Raw genomic sequence first — 24,333 nt, 5'->3', positions numbered from 1 at the left:
TCAGTGCCTCTGTTGAGTAGAGTTACTGGAGTGGTCCCCAGGGTGAATTTTCTATTTTCCATCCACTCATCAAGATTTCTCTTGAAGAGGGCCAGTGAGGTGTCTGTTTGACATGTATGGGAAGTTTATTCCATAGCATGGGCAATCTCTGGGTTATGAACCTGTCCCTCCAGCACATTATGTTGATTGTGGTAATGAGGTTGAGGTCTCTGGAATGTGTGGTGTGGCGGGATTGGGATTTCTTCAGATGTAGCATTTCTAACAGAGCTGGGTCAGACATAGCTTTGTAAGTCAAGCAGAGATTACCTCCAAGTAAGCGATATGCGACAGAGAATAGTTGGAGTTTTTTTGAGTCTGTCCATATAGGACAAGTGTTTAAGGCCTAGGATCCTTTTTGTGAGGTACTTTTGCAGCCTCTCCAGTTGTTGCAGGTGTCTAGTGAGGTACATGCCAAATGGGGCATTGTACTCGATGAGTGGCCTAATAAGGGAAGAGTAGAGGGAGACATTGACCTCTTTCTTCCTGGATGCAAAACCCTTAGTAATGAGATGTGCCACATAGAAGGACTTTCTGATCACAGTGGCAATGTGGTGGTCAAAAGAGAGGTTGCTGTCAACCTGTGTTCCCAGATCTCTTATAATACCTTCTGTGTTCAGTGGACTACCATCGATGTGGTAATTCATGGGAAATGGGTTTTTCCCAAAGGGGATGGTGACACATATTTGGCAATGAGCTTAAGGCCATGGTTCTGACACAAGTCATTGGTCTCAGTGAGGCCTTTCTGTTGGATGTCAACATCATTTGGGGAGTTAATAATGGCTTAGAACTTGCACTTGTCTGCCAGCTTTGTCAGCCAGAGTCTCTTCATGTTGACCTGGACTTCTGAGAAGTAGATACCAAACAGGAGGGGACCCAGGACAGATCCTTGTGGGACTCCACTCATGACTGGGTGGCAGTTTGACTTGGAGTCAGCTACTTTCACACTGTGGGTTCTATCTGTGAGCCAGTTTGCAACCTACCTAGTCATACAGGGGTTGATGCCTAGCTTAGTGAGTTTTTCTATGATTCCTGAGATGGGAATAGTATCAAAGGCCTTGGCCAGATAAAGGTAGGCTGTATGAACCACCTTGCCTTCATCCACAGCTCTGGTGACTGACTCAAAGTAGTCGACCCGACCAAGTTGAGATGGCATGATCTACCCTTCACAAAACCAAACTGTGTGGGATCCAGAGATTGGAGATTCCTTATATCCTTGTTTATTAGGTCCATGATGATGCATTCCATAGCTTTGCATATCAGACTTGTCAGGCTGATGGGGCAAGATAGTTCTCAGGGTCTGTAGTCACTCCTCCTTTGTGGAGAGGGATGACTGCAGCAGTGCACCATTTGGTAGGGTCAAAGCCTGAGATGAGGCTCTAATTGAACAGGGCACTCAGGTGAGGTGCCAGTTCACTCAGTAGTGCATGTAGAATACAGCAAGGGATATTGTCAGGTCCCATATAAGCTGTATTCTTGGCCTTGGACAGTGCTGTTTTAACCTGTGCAGCAGTAATACTGGGTGCCTGGCAATCTACTGGTATTGTGATTGGTCCTTTGGAGAGGGGTAAAGTTGGCACTGAATCTGTCAGCCAGTATATTGGCAATATCAGTAGCTCAGAGCAAATCTGGGTATTGCTGTGGAGATTCTTTACATAACTATAGAAGGCCTTGTGGTTGTCTTTACTATCTGCTACAGTTATATTTTCATAGATAGCTTTAGAGGATTTGTAGAGGGATCTCAACTTTTTGTTGAGGCTGATAAGGGAGTTTTTCCAGTCTTGGGACTTCACCTTATTCCGCATAATTTTCCTCCTTCTGTTATAGAGTTTGTTTATGGTAGTGGACTACCAGATTGGCTTCCTTTGTTTGGTGGAGAGCATCTTGGTTCTATTGGGTATGGTGTGATCCATCCATTTGTGTACATGTTCGTACAATGCATTGGTGTATGATTTCAGTGGTCATGCAACTATTCTCCATTTGCATGGGTGCCGTGAAGTTAGCCACCTCTGTTTTTAGGACCCCAAAGTTAGCTTTGGAGAAGTTTTTCATGATGGTTACCTTTGGGGGGGAAAGTGGGACGGAATTGGATTTTCAAGGTGATTGGTTTGTGGTCAGATCTAACCAGAGAGGAGCTGACTATTGGTGTAGAGCAACAGTCGCCCATGTTAATAATGACCAGGTCAAGGATGTTGCTACTTCTAGTGGGGGTAAGAATGACCTGGTACAGGGCACTTTAATTAATGAATTCCAGGAAACGTTGGGCAAGTGTATTGGTACATGAGTAGTTTTCCCAGCCAGTGGAGGGGTAGTTGAAGTCGCCCAATATGAGAGTGTTAGGTTGGACCCTAGAAGTCTCCAGGGTGCTTAGGAATGTGGAGTGTGAGTCTTGGGACATGGTTGAGGACCTATAACAAGCTATGACCTGAATTGCTGCCTTACCCAATGTTAGTTGCACCTAAAGTATCTCTGATGCATTATGTTGAGCTACCAGTCTGGAGGTGTGCACATCTTTTATGAATATGGAAACACCACCGCCTTTGGAGCTTCTGTCCAAGTTCTGGGGCCGAAAGGTGTGGAATGAGTTATAGCCTGGTAGTGCAGGGGTGCTTTTTGCTGCCTTGAACCGTGTCTCTCTTACATCTCAAATATCGATGTTCTCCATTTTAAGGAGTGCTTCAAGAGAGTGCATTTTGAGATTTAGACTACTAGCATTGAGCAGCATGACCCTCAGATTGTATTTATTTGTAGCTATTATGGTGGTAATTTGGTCTTTGGAACACCACCTAAAAAAGCACTATAGGGGTGGCAAGAGCCTTGGCCAGAATCCAGAAGCCTAAGGGTGACAGATGCAGGCCTTCTCTGGCAAAGCATTGAGGTCTGTCAGTCATGTCATCCTAGGCAGACAAATAATGGATCCTTTTAGAATGACACCAGAAACTTAGCCATTTGTTGAAATCAATCATTTTCTGCTTGTACTGTGGAATCATTCTGGGTGATGGTAGGATGCTGCTCAGGGCTAGGGTCATAATCCAAGAGCTCCTCCATGTCTCTTTTCATGTACTCCAGGGAGGTATGTCTTAGGTCATTCACATCCACATGTACAATTACAGAGTCATATTTGTACGTGTTGTTGAGGGACCTGAGTTCATGCATTATGTGGTGGATCCTGGCACCTGACAGACAGCTGACTGTTACTTTGCCTTATTCAACCTAGTGAGTGGGACATCAGTGTGCCTAACTATCGAGTCACTTATGACTAGTGTGCTGGGCATGCTGTGTTTCCTTAGGGGCTTTGGTTGAGTGGCACACTGTTTAGGAGAGTTATGTGTCACATGATTAGTGTTGTGTTGTGGTGTTTGAGTGTGTTTCTGCTTTGGAGAACTCTGCTGTTTGGCTAGATTTTTATTGAGAGCCTCCATGAAGGTGGGTGTGTAGTTTGTGTTTTTATGTGAAGGCAGTGCTGGTGTGTGTCTGGAGGGCTGTGTGTTCCATGTGGTGTGGTGCAGGTGTTGTCCTTCTCCTCTTGACCAGCTAATCTGGTCTTGGCTGGAGAGTGCATGGCTTTCAGTTTGGATATATAAGTACATCTCTCGCAAGTCTGAGTTTTGGGGAGGTAAGAGGAGAGGGTTGTCAGTGTACATAAGGCAGTTGCTACGTTGCCTCAGGATGCCCAAGTTCACCAGGTTAATAGGAGAAAGCACAGGGAACTGACCTTTAGACATACCTGGAGGGGTGGGCATTAATAATAAGTACTGGAGGTGTTTTCTTGTAGAACATTTAGTGCTAGTAGCATTTTTGTGTGCTACAGTAATTGCTACAAGAAGTCTGGTATGGTAAAGAGCTAGACTAATATGGTAGTAAAAGTGCAGGAGAGGAGAGAACTAGCAGATCTAAGGGAAAATTTGAAGAGCAGACTTTGGCACCTCTCAGAAGCTTTCAAACAGTCCTGGATACAGCAAATCTGTATCTGGACTAGATTAGTTACAGGAAAGGCAGGAAACAAGCTTAGAATTTTTTATTTATTTATGTATTTATTTTTACAGAAAAACAGCTAAAACAGCACTAAAAACAATTCAAGTGCAGTGCACGCTAGCACACGAGTGTGTAGCAATATTAAACCAAGTACAGTTTAAATACATGCAATTTATTCAAACTGTATTCTGAACTGAATTCAATTATTGTTTTATTCAACTCTGAACAATTAAAAAGTACCCAAAATACACTTATCAGCTGAGAAGCACACTCAGTAAGAACGCAAGGAGATTTTTTTTTAGTAAAGTGGAAAGGGAGAAAGGAGAAACAGAAGATAATTCAAGGTTAAGGACCTAAGTGGGTTTGGCCTTCTCAAGTATTCTCTCTGTATTAGGTAGAATGAGCTAATGACACTAGACTGGGATAGAGCTGAACAGATGGAACTGGTAAGAGTGTCTGAACTCAAAATATGATCTCACTGTACTTGTCTGAGTGAGCAAATGAGATGGACCCAGGATGAGTGTTCAAACACAAATTTACAGAAGGGGCAGGCAATTCCAAAGCCTCCAAGTTTAATATGAAAACAAGAACATGGTGGCAGGGCTGGAAACTAACTGCAGAGAGACCACAATATTCAGTAAAACAAATAAATAAACAGAAAAATAAAATGCAGTACTATCTTTAACACAATATTCAATGAAACAAACAGAAAAATAAAATGCAGTACTATCTTTAACACTGCAAATTGGTACTTAACTCACCTTGTAATACAGGTGATGTAGGTATATAGCAGTCAGCCAAACAGCTCATATATTCAGCAGAAATAAATTCCGAGGTAGTGACTAACACTTATAAGCATAGAGAAACCAGCTAGGCTAAGAGTTCAACACCCAATATCAATGAAGTGAAAACAATAACCCCCACTAACTGCAGAGAGACAGAGAGACCACAATATTTAGTGAAACAAATAAATAGAAAAATAGCATGCAGTACTGTATTTAACACAATATTCAATGAAACAAACAGAAAAATAAAATGCAGTACTGTCTTTAACACTGCAAGTTTGTATTTAACTCAGCTTGTAATACAGTTGATGTAGGTATATAGCAGACGGCCAAACAGCTCAGATATTCAGCAAAAATCATAGACATATAAATATAGACATAGTGTTTTACGTGCCCCAAACTGAATTCTGTAGTTTCTATTTGCAATGAGTTTAACTGTGAAACTGTTTTCTAATTTAATGTTGCATGAAAAGTAGAAAAATGATTAGCATCCCTTACATTCTGTAAATGATTTATTTATAATCAGTTTACCTTTCTACTTTTTCTCACTTTTTACACCTTCAGATTATCCACATACTGTGATTAGGTTTCTGACTTTGTTTGACCTTTTCTAGATTTGGCAGTACAGTGTCAGTGTTACTTCTCTGTTGCTATAAAGTGCAATGCAAAATGTTACATCTCCTGTTATGGGTCCCTTTTCCCTATCACAAGTGTCTGACTAGGGCTTGTCACTTCACAATTGCACTATATGGCTAACAATTTGTCTGCTGTTTTTTTTTTTTTTTTTTTTTAGTTACAGTAACATAAAAGACAAAATGTTCCAGCTATACTCAGAAATGTATGGATTCTTCTGCAGTGTAATTTAATGCATGTCGCTCAAATCACTATTTGTACAGTTATATATTATATTTATATTGAACAACAATTTGCTTCTGAATATTACTATGTTCCTTACCATCTCTGTTGTGTCAAGCAATTATTTCACAGCTCCAGTAACCCCCCCCACACACACACACACACACACACACACATACACACACACCTGCATGTCAGAATAGGATCTGGCACCTCACTAATGCTTTGTTGCTAACAATGTACCTTCAGTAATTTTTTGTCTTTATAGTACAATATCAGCTTTACTTTTCTGTTACTATAAAGTGCAATGCAGGATGTCACAGCTCCAGTCAGGAGCCCCTAGCCCACTGGGTAAGTCAGAAAAGGGGACTTGTTATCTCACAGTATTATGTTGCTATCAGTAAGTATACCATCTTTTCATATTCAACAGTGTACTGTCAAATGTATTGTTTTCCACAGATATTTAAGATGACTTGTGTTTTCATTATAAATGTACGCAATCAAAATGTCAGAGTGATATGGTGTTATTGAAAAGCACCATGTTTCTTAAAATCTGTGTAGTATAAAGTAGTAATTGTTTTCACTGTCTAATGCATAACGCTTGTTGCTGCATAATGCATAGGGTATAGGGCTTGTTGCTGCACAATCATACAGTATGTGTATTTTACTATGCAGTACCAGTAATTTAGCAGTACGTACTCAGTTTTATTTTTCTGTTAACATAAACTGCAACTCAAAATGTGAATGCTTCAATTAGGATCCTACCACCACCACCATTAATTGGGTAAATCAGAATGTGCTTGTCACATCACAAAAGAACCGTATTGTTAACATTGTGTCTCCAGTTTCTTTTTTGGTTACTCCACACTACAGTGTATTTTAAACTGCTGTTAAGCCTCCTCCCCATGATAACATGCAGCTGTCCCTGGAATACTGAGTTTCTCTTTAAGGTTGACTTTCATATGTACTAGGGTTGCAACCATCCAGAATTCTTCGGGACTGTCTAGAATTAAGGGAAAATGTCCGGAAGAACGGAAAATGCCTATGTTGTCTGGAAAAAATAGTGCACTTAGCACATTTTCGTTTAGTTTAAAAAAATTACATTTTTTTTTTTTTTTTTAGGGGCGTTCTTCTTTAAGAATGACCTTCGCGTCCGGGTGCAGATGATGAAAACAGTGTCTTTGCAACTGTTTATGCCTGTCTACTCACTGTCTTCCGCTCGCACAGAATTTGAATTATAAAGAAGACTGACTGTATGCTGAAAAGCCCCAGGCAAAGCACGAGTCCGGCTGGTGCTTGTGCTGAGTTTTCTCTAATCCAACACTGCGGCACATGTAAGTTCCGTTTTTTTTTTTCCCCTCAGCTCATACTGTGTTGTATTTTAATAGGGCAGGGTGCTGCAGTCCTGAGAGTATGTCCTCCTATGATGCCTAGTAGTAACTATGAACCTGTTTTCAGTTTGCCATCCATTTCCTATTGCAATATTACCGGCAGCTTACCATTTTTTAACGTAACATAGGCAATCAATTCTTCAAGGGCAGCATGCATTGATTTGTAGATGAAACACAGAAATATAAAATTGTTTGCTAGCAGCAACTTTTCATTAGTTGCAGATCTCTTTGTTTAATGTGGAATTTAGATGATGTTTTACTTCTGCACTCTGCAGAGATTGTGCATATTGACTGATATTGGTGGATTTTAATGACATAAGTATGAGTGGCCATTTATGGTTGAAATGTTCTGAAATGGGCAGTTTTGTCATTATTGGTTCATGTGTTTTGTTTCAATGTTTACAACTATAAATTTAACACACAGTCTAACAAGTGGTGCTGTTACTGTCATCATCACACCATCACTGTCAAAAATAATAAGGCTTGTTGAGGGCAATGTGTTTGTGTATGTGTCTAAAAGCTGCAAGTTGAACGTTAGCCATATGTTTTTCATTTGCTTATCAATGAGAAATCAGAAGTGTACAGAAAAGTATCTACCATTTTTGAGAGGTAGTTGGTATATGAAAAGAGCACCTATAGCATTACTTCTGCCTGATTACTGATGAGGCTTGTTGAGCAGCAGTGTCTGCCAAAGAGCAATATGGCTGTCTTATTTATGTGAAGACTTTACTGTCACATCTCAGCTGATGATGTACCCTCTCTAAAGAGGCATGCATAGTCATCTGGGACAGTATGTATGTGGGTGTTTTGTACTCAAGTACCCTATTAGAACTCTCTGGATTTTTAGTGTGAATTGGTTTAAGGGAACTAACATATGGCCATTTTCATACAGTTAATATATCCAACATTTTAGAGGATTGTGTTGCCACAGCCTGGCAATATATGCTATTTAAGTATATCAGTAATATGCCAGTTTTGTTTCATTAGAGATTCTACATGCGCATGAGTGTACCAGTCTTAAAGTTGTGATGGCTGCTAATTCATGTCTGCTAGCTGTTATTATGTATTAAAATTTAATACAATCAGGAAGGTGAATCAAATAACTTTTGCTTGGCTTTAAAAATGTGTGCAAGGGGCCTATGATTTGAAAAAACCCAAAGGTAAACTTAATCCACCACTGGCCAGATGCATTTTCTTTGAATGTAGGTTTCAATGCTGTTTCAGTGAATGTGAGTTTTAAAGGCAAAAAAGTATTAAAGCTATGTTTGTTTATGAGAGACTGTATTGCTTGTTTAGCAAATAGCTATTAGTGTTTGTGCTGTAAAATATGAAATAAAAGTTTTACATAGAATCCAAGTATCTGTAATCATTGTAGAAGTAAAGCCGAAAACAGTATGCGCACAGAGTTTTGAACAGTATTTATGGCAACTGGGGAGAAATGGAGAGATAATGGCTGTGTGTGTGTGGGAGGGGTACTGCATGCGTGGGGGGGGGGCGTGTGTGTGGGGGGGGTGTACCGCATTTTGCTTTCATGTACATGTCCAGAATTTTTGACATGAAAAGTTGGCAACCCTAATATGTACTACATTAAGAACTGCTACTTTTTAGGGATTCTTGGAACGAATTATGCTACTGAATACCACAGAACAGTGCTGTGTTAACAATATGTTCCATCGGATACAATGAAAAGAATTAGTCACAGTTTCTGTCATTCCATCATGGTGACCTGAAAAACAAACTGTCATTATTCTGGTATGGCTGAATCATCTGTCAGGGATTCCTTACTCCTCAAATCTGTCTTACCAACATCAGATTTTATTTAACTCTCAAGCACTTTTCTGAGCTCAAACTGTTCTTCTTACAAAACTCTAAATACTGTTCAGTGAAACCTAAAGTTGTCTAGATTATATTCAAGTTTTGTTGTATGCTTTCTAGCTTCTTTAACACAATGGTATAGTTACTGTGGTTTGGCAGTATTAAGTATGTGCATACATTTAGCCAAGAAATCACAGGGTGTACTATTGTAAATCTATGTATATTTTATTATTCCTATGACAAGCTTGCACATGAAAAGGACCTGTTATTACAGTACATTTACAAATAAGTAAAAAATAAAACAAATAAATAAGTAACTCATATTAGCACACAATATCCACATCAAAAAAGAAGGACAAGATGCCAACTTGAATGTGACACTGATTTATATATGCAGCCCTTAAAAAAAGACCATATTGAAAGTTTACAACTTTTCATTAAGCAGTTGTGATTGCTTACAGAGATTCTAAACTTTCAAATTTTTTCCTTTGCTATCTATAAGTAAATGTGACAGCTACTGAAGTGCCACATTTTTTTTATTCAAAGGTAGCAACGAGGTAGTAGGTTGCTACATTAATAAATGTACCCTATAGAAACTTGTGTTATTATTAAGAGATGGCAGCACAGAACATTTATAAAAAGGTATGCTTATTAATGTATCAGTCTAAAAATGTTTGACAGTTTAAAAGCGTTCATTAAAAAAATGCTATTATTTACCGACAGCAGAGGTGGCCAGGGTGGCAAAGTAACTTATCCAACTTTTGTTTTGGGGGGGGGGTTGTATGAAGAGATAATATATACTGGAATGACTATTTCACAAGGAGTACTGTCTTTATAGTCTGTTCTAATGTCATCTATAGAATGACTGCTTGACGTAATAATAATTACTTTTAGAAAACATGAAGAAGGCATCATGGTTGTAAAATAGGTCAATAACAATGTCTGAGGGGGGAACCACCTAGAAGTATTGTGACAATTGTAATCATCCCACTTACTCTGGAAGGCATTAGAAAATGGTCCTCTATTAAGTTGTTTTTCATTTCTCTTACTATTTTTATTTTGATGTAAAATAGTTCCTCTGCCAAATGTTTGAAAGATAATGTTAGATATGTAACTAATGGATATCCAAACATCTAAATGTTAGTAACAATTAATCATGTAATTCATTTAGTAACTAAACTTGATTGTTTATGTGTGCATGTATACACACACACACACACACACCTCATCTGCCGAAAAAAAAAAAAAAAACCTTCTGTCCTAGAATTCTGTTACCTGCATCAATCTGCTTATTTCCAATTGCAGATATGTTGAAAGAAGTTTACTTCATTTTTACCTGTGGCTTCCTCTCTTACTTGAATGTAATGTTTCCTAAAGTAACACAGTGTGTGAGAAGAGCAGAACAGAGAAGTTATATTGGTAAAACATTATATATATGCTGGTAACACTATCTGCAAAACTGCAAATGTCTCAGAGCCTCCACTATTCTCAACTCCACCACAGTATCAGCTTCATTTTAACAGTTGTGCTTATGTGTTCTTTTTATTTATTTATTATGTATGTATTCATGTAATTAACTAGTATAGCTATTTTAGTGACTATGCTACACTAGACAGTACAGCATCTAAGAAAGAAAAAAAGACAGTGGTTCTGATCTTAGAGAGGTGAAGTGCTGTAGAAATTAAATGTACTGTGTTATGTAAGTCTGATAACTGTATCTGTATGGCATTCCTTCCTTCCCTTTGTGTACCTTAAGTTGTTTTCACCTACAACACCTTTTGTATACTTCCATTTAATACCCCTAGCTCCTTATGGCATCCTGACATTTAGGCTGGCTTATTTAACTAAGTGACATACCACTTGATAAGCAAGTTAAGAAAGGATAAGGTGTTATAAGTAGCAAAATAACATTGATCTATGATGTCTGGCAATGGCGGAATCGATCACATTTCATTTGTTCATATTTGACAATATACATTCATATTTTCATAGCTGATAGAACTGCGTATTACTTAAAGGCATGGTGTAAATACTCATGGTAGGAATCAGAAAATGCACTGTCACTGTTCATGTGTAACATACAATACTGCAGGTATTGTTGGCAGTCTGTAAGTACTTATGATATGCGATACATCCATATTAATCAGTATTTGTCATATCAAGTGACTTACAAATCACTGCATGGTATTGAGTAAAAAAATTTTGAAAATTATCACTGGTATTTGCTCTGTAAATTGCACATCTTTTGAGATATGGAAGGTTATGTTGTATTTATACAAAAAGCATTATTTTGTATATTTCGCTAGTTTCTCAGTAAACAAGTACTCACAAAGACGATTATTTGTGTCATGTGAAAGCTCAAGTCTAGCAGAAAAGAATGCCCTGACACTATATGTATAAGCTGAACAGTTTCTAATATATGAAAAGTTGTCTGTGAAACTTTAGCGATAAATATAATTCTGAGTTTGTGTGATTTATAAAGTGTCACAATTGCTGCTATCAAGATAGTGAAAGCACAGCATTACTCCTGTAAAGATAACTTTTTACTGATAGCACTGCTTTTTGTAACTTGTTTAATAGCACTTAATGTTTTGCAAGATATTTACATTTCCTTGGCTTTTAACAGGATTTTTTCAGAAATGCTCTGAAAAACACGAGTAGACCATAGAGGTATGTCATTCCACAGCTCAGAGATGTTAGAGTTAACCCTTATACATATCAGAAACATCATGCCTATTGAGGTGTAATGGTTAATGAGGGGAAAGCAAATGGTGGATAAGAGAAATGTTTTTCTTTGCAATACAAAAATGTCTTGCCATATGTAGGTGTTCTTATTTTTCAGTAGGCTTTAGTAGGATTTCCTTGTGCATTAATAGACTTATTTGGACTACTGAGTGTCAAAAGGCATTGATGTTGCTGAAGTTAATTTTCTAATTTACACTAGTGACAGACTATTAAATGAATTTCCAACATTCCCTTCTTCTATTTTTGATTAACTGAAAGCTATTCTGTTTGCAGCATAGGCCAGGACTTTGCATTTTCATGGAGACATGGTTATGCAAATGATGTTTTTCACAATGACCACGAAAATGCAGAGGCATTTTGTTAAACACACCTCCCTATCACAAAAGCCTAAAATGCTTAGGGCATAAACTAAAGAGGTGCAGCTAATACACAGATAAGGGGCATGGCATGTTTGCATATCAGTAAGATTCATAGAGAGGAATATAAAATGAGCTCATTTGCATACTAAATGTGTAAGTGGTTTTGAACTTAACTCCAGTAAGCAACAATTTACCGTGAACTATGAGAGGAAGGGATAGAGGAAATATGTTCTGCCACACATTTTAAAAGGGTGTACAATTATTGAGTTTACTGATTTTTTTCTTTTTGTATTTTAATGCATGAACAAACTACTGAAAGGGTCATTGTGGAAAATGTTTCAATTTAGTGCTTGTGCATACATTGGCATAGTCCTGAAGGGATCACTGGGTTTGTGCATACATTGACATAGTTCTGAAGGGATCACTGGGTTTGTGCATACATTGACATAGTGCTTAAGGGATCACTGGGTTTGTGCATACATTGACATACTGCTGAAGGGATCACTGGGTTTGTGCATACATTGGCATACTGCTGAAGGGATCACTGGGTGTGTGCATACACTGACATAGTGCTGAAGGGATCACTGGGTTTGTGCATACTTGGGCATAGTACTGAAGGGATCACTGGGTCTGTGCATACATTGACATACTGCTGAAAGGATCACTGGGTTTGTGCATACTTGGGCATAGTACTGAAGGGTTCACTGGGTTTGTGCATACATTGACATACTGCTGAAAGGATCACTGGGTTTGTGCATACTTGGGCATAGTACTGAAGGGATCACTGGGTTTGTGCATACATTGACATACTGCTGAAAGGATCACTGGGTTTGTGCATACTTGGGCATAGTACTGAAGGGTTCACTGGGTTTGTGCATACATTGACATACTGCTGAAAGGATCACTGGGTTTGTGCATACTTGGGCATAGTACTGAAGGGATCACTGGGTTTGTGCATACATTGACATACTGCTGAAAGGATCACTGGGTTTGTGCATACTTGGGCATAGTACTGAAGGGATCACTGGGGAAATGTTTATTTTGGTACATATGCATACTGGGACACACTGCTGAAGGGATCACTTGGGAAATGTTTAATTTTGGTGCATGTGCATATTTGGACATAGTCATAAAGAGATCACTTGATAAAATGTTTCATTTTGCTGCTTTTGCTCACTTGGTCAAACTACTGAAGGGATAGCTGGGGAAAATGTTTAATTTTGGTGCCTGTGCATACTTGGACATAGTCAAGAAGAGATCACTTGGTAAAATGTTTCAGTTTGCTGCTTGTGCATACTTCAAAATACTGTTGAAGGGATCATGGGGGAAAATGTTTCATTTTGGTGATTGTGCATACTTGGACACACTGCTGAGGGGATAGCTGGGGGAAGATGTTTCATTTTGGTGCTTCTGCATACTTGGACACACTGTTGAAGAGATCACTTGGGGAAATGTTTCATTTTGGTGCATGTGCATATTTGGGCATAGGGCTGACAGGATTGCTTAGGGAAATGTTTCATTTGGTGCTTTTGTATAGCTAGACATACTGGTGAAGTGATTGATGCTTTCAACTACTTGATTATAGTACTGAAGGAATCACTTGGGGAAATGTTTCATTTTGGTGCATGTGCATACTTGGACATAGTACTGAGGAGATCACCAGGGGAAATGTTTCATGTTATTACTTGTGCATACTTTGTCAAACTAGTAAAGTGATCTGTTGTGGAAATGTTTCATTTTGGTGCTTGTGCATACTTGGACATAGTACTGAAGAGATCACTTGGAGAGCGGTTCATTCTGGTATATATGCATACCTGGAAATACTGCTGAAGGGATCATGGGGAAATGTTTCATTTTTATGCTTGTGCATGCTTGGACACTGCTGAATTGATCGCTGGGGAAAATGTGTCATTTTGGTGCTTGTGCATACTTGGGCATAGGACTGACATAATCGCTTGGGTAAATGTTTCATTTTGGTGCTTGTGCACATTTTGATATAATGCTGAAGGGATCGTGGAGGAAAGTTTTAATTTTAGTGCGTGTGCATACTTGGTGAAACTACTGAAGGAATCGCTGGGTAAATGTTTACCTTTAGTGCCAGTGAATTGCTTGTGCAGTGATCACTAGGCAAAATAATTTATTTTGTGTCATTTAAGTTCTTGTGCATACTTGAAGGGGTTGCTGGGGGTAATTCATTTCTGTGTCAGAGAACTGCTTGTGTATACTTGGACAAACTACTGAAGGGATGGCTTTGGGCAAGTTCATAGATTGCAACTCGCATATAAAAGGAGAAACATCGCAACAAAGGATGTGTGTACCACATGGATATTGGACTATGATTTACAAAAACATCTCATTATCATACACAGCTTTACAACATTTCTTATTTGCATATATATGTATGTATGTATGTATATTTGTATATATATGTATGTGTGTATATATATATATATATATATATATATATATATATGTATATATTTATACTTAAGGCATTTTGCTTTAGCATAAATGGCCTCTATGACTCTTACCTTTGCTACACTCATTCATAAACATCAGGGATAGCCCTTTCACATTTGCGCAAATGATTATGAATGCAGGCCATACTATTCTTTATTCTTTGTAAATGGGGAAAAAAATTCTCTGCTTTTTCATGAGTCCCTTTGGTTCCTTCCAAGCTTTGCTATGATAGTATTACTAGTCATCAAATATAATTCAGAATATATGAAATGGTGACTATATTCCAGACCATAAATAACAGACTTGCATTGCTATGATAAAGACTAGAATAGAATTCATCTTAATGGTACAATTCTGCTACATTTGATTCAGCAAAAAGTACACCCCTTGGCTCATTTTATTCCATTCATCTAGCATCATTTTAGTGCAGCCCATCTCCTCACACAATTTTAACACAAACAAAATGAATATTTTCTTACAAGACTCTGAAAAATTCTAAATGACATGTAAAACTATTGATGTCCACCTTATCACGAAGCAGTGATTATGCCCGAGTATACCAGCTTAGGAACATAGTTATAAATGTTTACATTATGAAATGTACATATTATGCAGTTTCTGTTTATAATCAGAGTTTTATTACTGCCATCCACCATCCACAATGTGTGATGTATTAGGATGACATCATAACTGGCTGTTAAACATACTCAGGTGAATTCAGGAGAGAGAACCGTCCAGAAAGCATAAGTGTAATCACACAGTATTGTTACGTAAGCACAATACACTAGCAGTCCCCACCTTTCTGTTCCACCATCTTGACTCCTGCTGAAAGAAGACAGTTTAGACTGCTAGAATGGGGAACTAGATTGCTCTCCGACAAGGGGGTGCCAAGTATATAGGTTTGGTTGTTACTAATTATTAATTGATTGGTCATCAGTAGACCAAGATCTTTAAGTCAAGGATTAGGAGTTGACATGCGATGTAATGTCATTGTATAAAGCCTTGTGGTCTGTATTTGTCACATAACCATATGTATATCAGCATTTGTTATTTATATTGAGTTCAGTAATTGTCATTCACAGTAATCTAGAAGCCGGTTTTAATTAGCAATACCATGGCAAAATGTATCAATTCAGTGCCATTCTTCATTGCTGAACCTGTGTTCCTGCAATAAGCACTGTTACTTTATGAAAAGGAAATATTTAATTCAGTGCATTATGTTATCAGACAGTGCCAAATACTTTCTTAACTACAATGATAAAAGACTTGTTTAAGATAGAAAAAATTGTCAGTCTGTAGGAATTTTTTGTTTGACACAGCAAACAAGTCACTATTTTCTGGTATCACTGTTTATAGAAATTAACGTCTTAAGCATCATGCTAAATTGTGTGTATTTCTGGTATCAGTGTTTATAGAAATTAACGTCTTAAGCATCATGCTAAATTGTGTGTATTTCTGGTATCAGTGTTTATAGAAATTAATGTCTTAAGCATCATGCTAAATTGTGTGTATTTCTGGTATCAGTGTTTATAGAAATTAATGTCTTAAGTATAATGCTAAATTGTGTGTATTTTGACTTATCTGCCTCATGACATCTTTTTTCTGACATTTATGTTAGAAATATATCCTTTTATAAAAATTAAACAAAATGTGAAACCGCAAGATTTTTAACAGACAATTTTAATCAACAATATTATAATTCATTAAATGTTCGTTTTGATTTTTATATCTAAAATGTATTTTTCTATTATTGCAGACACATTTAAATCTTTTATGCCTTCTTTGAAAAGTATATGCATGGACAGACACACACATGCATGCACCATCCATATATATATATATATATATATATATATATATATATATATATATACCTGCATAAGAAATTGATATGCTTCAGTCCACAAAGACAAAAATATGTATCCAATAAGACACTCATAAACTTTACAAAAATAATTAAGCTTTTTTCACTTATTCACTCAAGATTCTTCAAAACAAAACAACATAGTTTGCAACCTTTACACACAGTCTAAATCATAAACTTCCAGTGAATATATACTTCCATTTAAAGATAATTGTCAGTAAAATACAATTATTATTGCTCATTAAAAACATTTCTTATACCATAATTCACTTTTCAAACTCATGTTTTCCTTGAAAACAGGTTGAAATCGCACATTTACTCTAATCTACCAGAGTAATTCTTTATCCTCTGGTAGGTTATCAAGATTGCCTTCTCTAGGTCCAAGTCTAGCCATGTGTATTATGAAAAACAAAATAGTTTAGCCATATAAAACATCCCTATATTTAAACAGGATATTTTGAATGTTGTCCTTGTAGCATAAAATGTTCTCATGCATATTATAACAGCCTCTGAGTGTATTTTAAAGAACATAGTTCATATAATCTAAAATTGTAAATGTAACACGTTTTTGAAACTATATATGAGCAAGATATAAAAGACTTTTGTAAGGCAAACATGCAAGAAAAGTTTCATAATTTAAACCGCAGTGAATGCAAAGCTATGCTTGAATGCTCTGTATCCCCTAAGAATTCAGAGTTGAACTTTCTTAGAACAAGTGGGGGCTCTACAAGTTGAAGAGTCACTTAGATTGTCCAAGATGGAAAAGAAGAGAATCCCGGAATACTGGCATGGCTAAATAAATTTGTAAGCCAGAACGTCTGTCCTAGTTAACGCTTCTTGTAACACTTTATTTTTATAAATTTAACCATGTATATCTACATAACAGTGTATATGATTCATTGACACTTTCAAAATACGTATGCATAAGTACAGCAGATCATGGAGAATATTTTCTTTTTTTTTTTTGCAAAATTGCATCAAAATCACTTGCTTAAAAGATCAGAAAGAATAAAGCAGCGTCTGCACATGTGATATTCAAAAAGACTGTGATGTGAATTGCAAAGTTGCCAAGAAAGTCAAGGAAAACAACATGTGATATTATTCTATCAAATATTTCATACAAGTATTGTATCAGAGTATATGTATAGGAACGCAAGCTATTTTCTTTAATGCATGTAGTTGTCATTGTTTTCCTTTGACTGTGTTTATATCATACATTATACATTGTGCAGTGATACAAGACAGTATGAATTTTCACTGTAAATTAGTGCACTCTTGCCTATAGAGCCATTTTTTTCAGTACTGAAGTTCAGAATGACTGGAAGACATGATCTCAATCATACGCTTTAGTGTGATACTTCTGATTAGTATGACAATAATTGGAATTAATGACATTTGCTAGTTACATTAATGTTGCAAATTGCTTTGATCAAGTTGATAACACTAACAAGGCTGGAGCACAAACAGCTTCTGACATTAATTAAAATGCCGGCAACAATATTGACAGTGTTGATAAAGGATGTTGACAGGAGTTACAAGTGAAAGTAGCACTGATGTTTCTTAAAACTTTGATGATAATGAATGTAAACAGGTCTTTATTTCACCATGACTGTAGTTCTTTAATTAGGGAAATACTTAGACATTGCCAGCTTTCTATAACAACACATTGTGCAGAAGGAAATGCTGTTTCTTCCCACAGAAGATCACTAACTGGCTTTTCTGCCCAGTGATCTATCACTTTTTTATTTATTTATTTATGCCTTTATTTTTTAATTTTTTTTTATTATTATTTTAGATTGTTGCTATATCACTTCCCCGTAATGTGCACATCCAATAACATGTGTATAAGAGATGATTTCAAAGCATGCATACTTTCTTGTAAAACAAAAGGGACAGTTTTAAGTCTGAAGTAAATCTCAATATCTGTAGTAAAAATATTGTTTTGCAATAAACAAGAAACTAACTACACAAGTATTATCATTCTGCACCCTTTTGGAAGACTTCTTCAAAGGTGTGTATCATGATGATTTACTGTACAGTAAAACAAACTAGTACCAATAAGAAGTTGCCTTAAGAACTCACAGCTAGGAAATTGTACTCACATTGATTATCCTGACCTCTATTCCAAAAAGATTATTATTTCCTAAGATGACCTGTAAATGCAATGTGTATACATATACCACAAGCTCTATGCACACTATGTATTTGTTTCAGAATGCACAGTATAGTGGTCTTAGCTGTTGGGGAAGTAAAAAAAATAATCTGTTACTCAGATTGAAGTGTATTATTGTTATAGCAATATTATGCTGTTCAAAACCATGAATTAGATACCAGATGGAAAAGAAAAAATGTATAAGCTGATCTTTCACTTAAGTCAATTCATTACTTTCAAATGATGCTTTAATGCCAACTGAACTTCATTAGCCAAGCAAGTGTATTCAGTGTAGGCCTTCCAGTACAAAAAATGTATGTTTTGAATCCCTATTAGACCATGTGTTACTAAGATCAAGAATAATTCACTCAATCCCATTGGATGCTCCTACCAGTCAAACAAAGTTGTCACCATGATGGGAGGCCCCCTTAACTAAGCATTTATGAGATAGATGTCCAATAACTCCTTTAACTCAATATAATTCACTCTAAAATCATATCCCCATGGAATAGGCTCTATTTTATGAGGCGTGTGGCTTTAGTTATGCAGCATTTACTCAACATGATTCAAACATTTCATCATCTTTGCATCACACCACATGCGGTCATCATGCTTTTATTGACTCTTCCTTGTTAGTGAACAACTGTATTACCATTTACATTGACACAGCCTCTCTTGCTAACCAGCACATTATTTGCTACTTAAACACAATGTAATATTGTTCCATTTTTGTTTTGCTGGGAAGGTATTCATCGGCATTGTGGTCCATTGTAGTGGATGCTGAGCAAAAAAACTTCACAAAATTAGTAAGTTATCTACGTGTGTTGCTGGTGTGCAATGGATTTTAACGTTTTTTGCTATATCATTTTGCATAACTGTGCGCCTGTCTTAATTGAAATCCCACCCTTGTGAATAAAAATGAGTAAGCCTTCGGCCTCAAGGATAGAATATGTTTGTTTCAGGTAGATCTCACCAAAGCATTCAGTATTGTTGACCACTCAGTCGTACCACAGCACCTCCTAGACAGAAGAATCAGTCCAGACACTATACCATGATTTTATAACTTTCTATCAAATCAACACACACCCTTCCCCCTCCCCATCCTCAAAATTCAGTAAAGGTGTACTCCAAGGCTCAATCTTGGCTCCACTTCTTTTCTTTCTCTGTATATAATTTCCCTGACCTCCCACATCATCCACCAGTACTTTGTGCTGATGATATGGTACATTTTCAGTTGAATCAGTCACTCATACATGTAGAAAGTAAGCTTCATGCAGACTTTCCCTCATCCATTGGACCAATAACAAAAACACTTTGCTTACCTCCAAAAAAAACAAAAAACCTGGTCTTTGGAACCAGAAATAAACTCTATAAAATAAGCTCCCTTATTAAATTAGTGATCTTCATAACCCTCTCTTGTAAAGTAGCTCACCCTTTAAATACCCAGGCATCTAGTTTTATCAATGTCTATACACAACACCAATATAAAAGTTTAACACATTTTTATTCTGGGCCAATAAAATCTCTCCATTTCTTTCCAAAGCCATAAGACCAGCTATAGGCAAGGCATCCTGCTTGCACAGTTGGAATGCAGCCTTCCACCACTGGCACCAGCTTCAAACAGTAACACTAAACATGCGAAAACTGCAGAAAATACAATATGAAGGTTTATCACCATATCCCCAAAATGGAAACATCATTGCAAAACCCCTTTAAAAGCTAAGTGGCTTCCAGTCCAACAAAGATGTCAACCTCTATTTGCCTCTCTGTTATTCAAATTTCTAAACAGTCAAACTATTTCTTATCTGCAGCCTAACCAACTAGACCTGCCCACTAACCAAAAACACTGGTGCTTCAGAAAACCAAGCCAAGAAATAACGTAAAATAATTTATTCAACGTTTTCGTCCGATAGACTTCTTCAGAATAAAATTATCTACAAGTCTACAAGTATTTAAACTAAAACATTAACAACCACTTAAGATACAGTTATATAATTAATTGATTAATTGATTCACCAATATCTACTTGATAAAAAAATGCTAAAAAACATGTATAAAATATATATATATATAATACTGTAACACTAATATAAACATCATTTTTACATATATTATATATTATACTTTCAGTTTTTTGTTGACCAAAAAACATTTAATATTTATCATATCATTGAGGCCTGGTGAGACATCTGCTCCCAGCTTTAATTGCCACAAAGTTTCTTTTCTTTCTACCTTATTTTTCATACTACCTCCCCTCAAATCACCTTTGACGTGTTCTAAAATAGAGAACATAATTTTTTTGTTGTTGTTAGATGTACATTTCACTGTGTGCCTATAGAGGGCATTATTAACATCTTTAGTCTTTATTGCATAACAATGTTCTTTTATGCATTTACTAAGGCTCTTTGTAGTCATACCTATATAATATGCAGAACAGCCTGAGCATAAAGCAACATACACAACATTATTAGTCATACAATTGTATCTTCCATCTATACTTATAATTTTATCATAATGCTCTAAATTGATGTAAGGTCCCTCCAAAATATACCTACAGGCACTACAGCTGTAACATTTAAACAGCCCTCTAATTTTATTTGTTTCTGGAGGTTGAATGAGAGTTTCATCACACTGAAGCATGCTTTTAATAGTTTGATTCTTCTTATAAACAAACTTAGGTGCTTCTCCCAATACTGTACTTAATTCATTATTACCCTTACTTATTTTCCAGTTACTTTGTATGGCACTTTTAATATTTTCACTGTCTACAGACATCTCAATGGCACACCTAGGTACCATCTCAGTAGATTTCTCCACATGATGTTTTTTATTTACCAGTAACCCTTTGGTTAAAATAGGTGGAAAATCATCTTCTCTTCTTTCCTTTATATTGGAGGCTAACTTATCTAACAACTTAATAGGATATCCTCTGTTGATAAATAATTGAGTAATAAACTCTATCTCTTTGATGAAATCAATATCATTACTAACCATCCTAGAGGCTCTTATATACTGACCCTTCGGAATATTCGTTTTTATGAAATTTGGATGATTACTTTTGAAATGTAAATAATTGTTTGCATATGTTTTCTTCCTGTAAACTCCACTAGAAAACTTCTTTTCCATTACATTCCAAATTAATTCTACATCCAAAAAGCATACTCTATTTCCTCTGTCACCAATGGTGAAATTTAAAAAACTACAACTACCGTTAATCTCTTCCAAAAACATATTTACCATGATGCCTTCACCTTTCACAATGAAAAAAAGGTCGTCAATAAATCTACAATAAAATATTACATTGGAAAAGAACTTTAAGGTTGGTAGGATTTATTTTTCTTACCATCCCATAACCAATCCCACAAAAGCCAGTGCTACTGTAGCCCCCATCGCAACTCCCTTTAGTTGTTTGTAATATTTCTTATTTTTCCAATAATAACAATAGCAAACTTGCATATAATTTAATACTGGACTCACTCCACATAGTATACTTATGTAAAAATTTACCAACGAACTCCACTCCTTCTGTTTGTGGAATGGAAGTATATAAGGAAGTCACATCCAATGTTAACATGGTCAATTCATTATTAACTAAGATATCTGAATAAATCATATTAGGAATATTTTCAGAAAATTCTCTAATCTTGTCAAGAAAAGACCAAGAGTCTTTCACAAAAGATGGCAAGCTCTATACTAATGGATTTAAAACAGAATCCAACAATAAAGAGATAGCTTCAGTAGAACTCCCTGCAGCTGAAACTATCGGCCTAAAGGGTGGATTTGTTGTATTTTTATGAATTTTGGGTATACCAAATAGTATACCCACTTTAGGTTTTTCAATTAAAAATTATACAAATCCATAGATATATCTCCATTCATCAAAAAATCATATAAGCAATATTGTATATATTTGTAGCTTCTTTCAATAATGTTTAAAGTTACTTCACAATATTCTCTTTCATTGTTTAATAAACTTTCCATGGCCCTATTATAATCTATGGTTCACATTATTATCAACCCACCACCTTTATCCGCCTTCACGAAACGTAAATCATGTTTGTTTCTTAGTTCAAAAAGAACCTTTCTTTCTTCATTAGTTACATTGAAAAACTTTTGTTTTGGCTTACTTTTTAAGATAGACCTGACGTCCCTCTCACAAAAGCTATCAAATACCTTTAAAGTCGAATGCAAACTAGGATTATACACTGAAGGTTTATGTAAATAATTCTTAGGTTTAACATTGACATCTTTCATAATGTAACTTAAATTCAACTTTCGGATATACATTTTCAGATCTAGCAAAGTATTAGCCACAGTAGCACGCTTACTAGGTATAAAATTTAAACCTAGTTTTAAAACGTGCTCTTGTATATCTGTTAAACAAATGTCTGTTAAATTGTATACTTTAATCGCCAAACTCACTGAAAAACTTGGGGACTCACTCAGTTCTTTTTCCGAAATCGGCTCCTGCCTCGTTTTTGTCTAGACTGCATCCTGTTGGATCTCGCCCTGAAGTTTTTTGAAGAACCTGCGGCCATTTGTTCAAAAGAATTGCCCGGCTTGTTGTTTTCCATGTTTACACCGGACTCTCTTGACTGCTCCTGTGTGACGTCAGGACATTATTGTACACTACTTGCTCCTTTATTATCTTCAGTTAAAGGACCCATTGCCTTTGAGGTCAAAGAGCTCATTTGAAAGGATAAAGCACCCAATTTCTGATCCTTCTTTCCCACATTAATAAAATAAGCAGTCCCAGCATCATAATTTTTAGATCTCTCTCTGTTTTACCTAATTTTCTATCTATGACCGTCTTTTCATATTTTTCCACTGTGTTGAACACCTTATGGCAATCCTCATTACCATCTCATTCATTATTTAAGTGCTTTTTGATATTACAGTCAATTTCCTCCAACTGAGACTTCAACGATATTATAAAGTCATTGTTTCTAGCAATCAATAATTTGAGAAAGTCTAACCCAGCGACATTGAAAAACGTCACCAGTTTTTCAAAGAACGGATCATCTTTGCTCACTCCATTGGGGACTTTAAAAATTCTAAGCCCCTTTGGCACAATGTTACATTGTATACAATGTTCAAAGTATTTGTTTTCTACTAACAGCGCTCGATATTTTTTGAGCCCGTTTTCTAGCTCAAAAAATTGGTTAGTAATGCTGTGATTCAATCTAATGTCACCCCCATAGTTCAGTGAGTTCACAAAGGGATTACAAGTCCCATTCAAGACAGAGGCTACATATTTATAAATATTAGCTCTGCCAATGTTCTTTTTACACTGTTGCTTGTTCTTATCAACAATAAAATCTTTATTAGCCTCCTTGTTAAAGGTAATACCTTCAGTCCTTCCTTCTCTCTTAGTGAGTCTTTTGGTCAACAAAGTCAGTGAATTCTGTAACTCTCCCAAAACAGATGCTACATCATCCAGAACAGAATCTTGGCTGTCCGGGACTGGATAAAAACTCAAATCAAGCAGCTCATCTTCCGAAGCTTCAGCCATGGGCAAAACACCAAATACCAACGAAAAAACCCAGAAACCAGCTATGCCAACAGCAACAAACCAAAAACACTGGTGCTTCAGAAAACCAAGCCAAGAAATAATGTAATGATATGATAAATATTAAATGTTTTTTGGTCAACAAAAAATTGAAAGTATAATATATAATATATGTAAAAATTATGTTTATATTAGTGTTACAGTCTTATATATTTTTTTATACGTGTTTAGCATTTTTTATCAAGTAGATATTAGTGACTCAATTAATCAATTAATTATATAACTGTATCTTAATTGGTTGTTAATGTTTTAGTTTAAATACTTGTAGGCTTGTAGATAATTTTATTCTGAAGCAGTCTATCGGACGAAAACATTGAATACATTATT

Source organism: Protopterus annectens, chromosome 13.part0 (genome assembly GCF_019279795.1).
Source record: "Protopterus annectens isolate FY-2018-M chromosome 13.part0, PAN1.0, whole genome shotgun sequence".
NCBI lineage: Eukaryota > Metazoa > Chordata > Ceratodontiformes > Protopteridae > Protopterus > Protopterus annectens.
Note: the sequence above shows the minus strand (reverse complement) of the source record.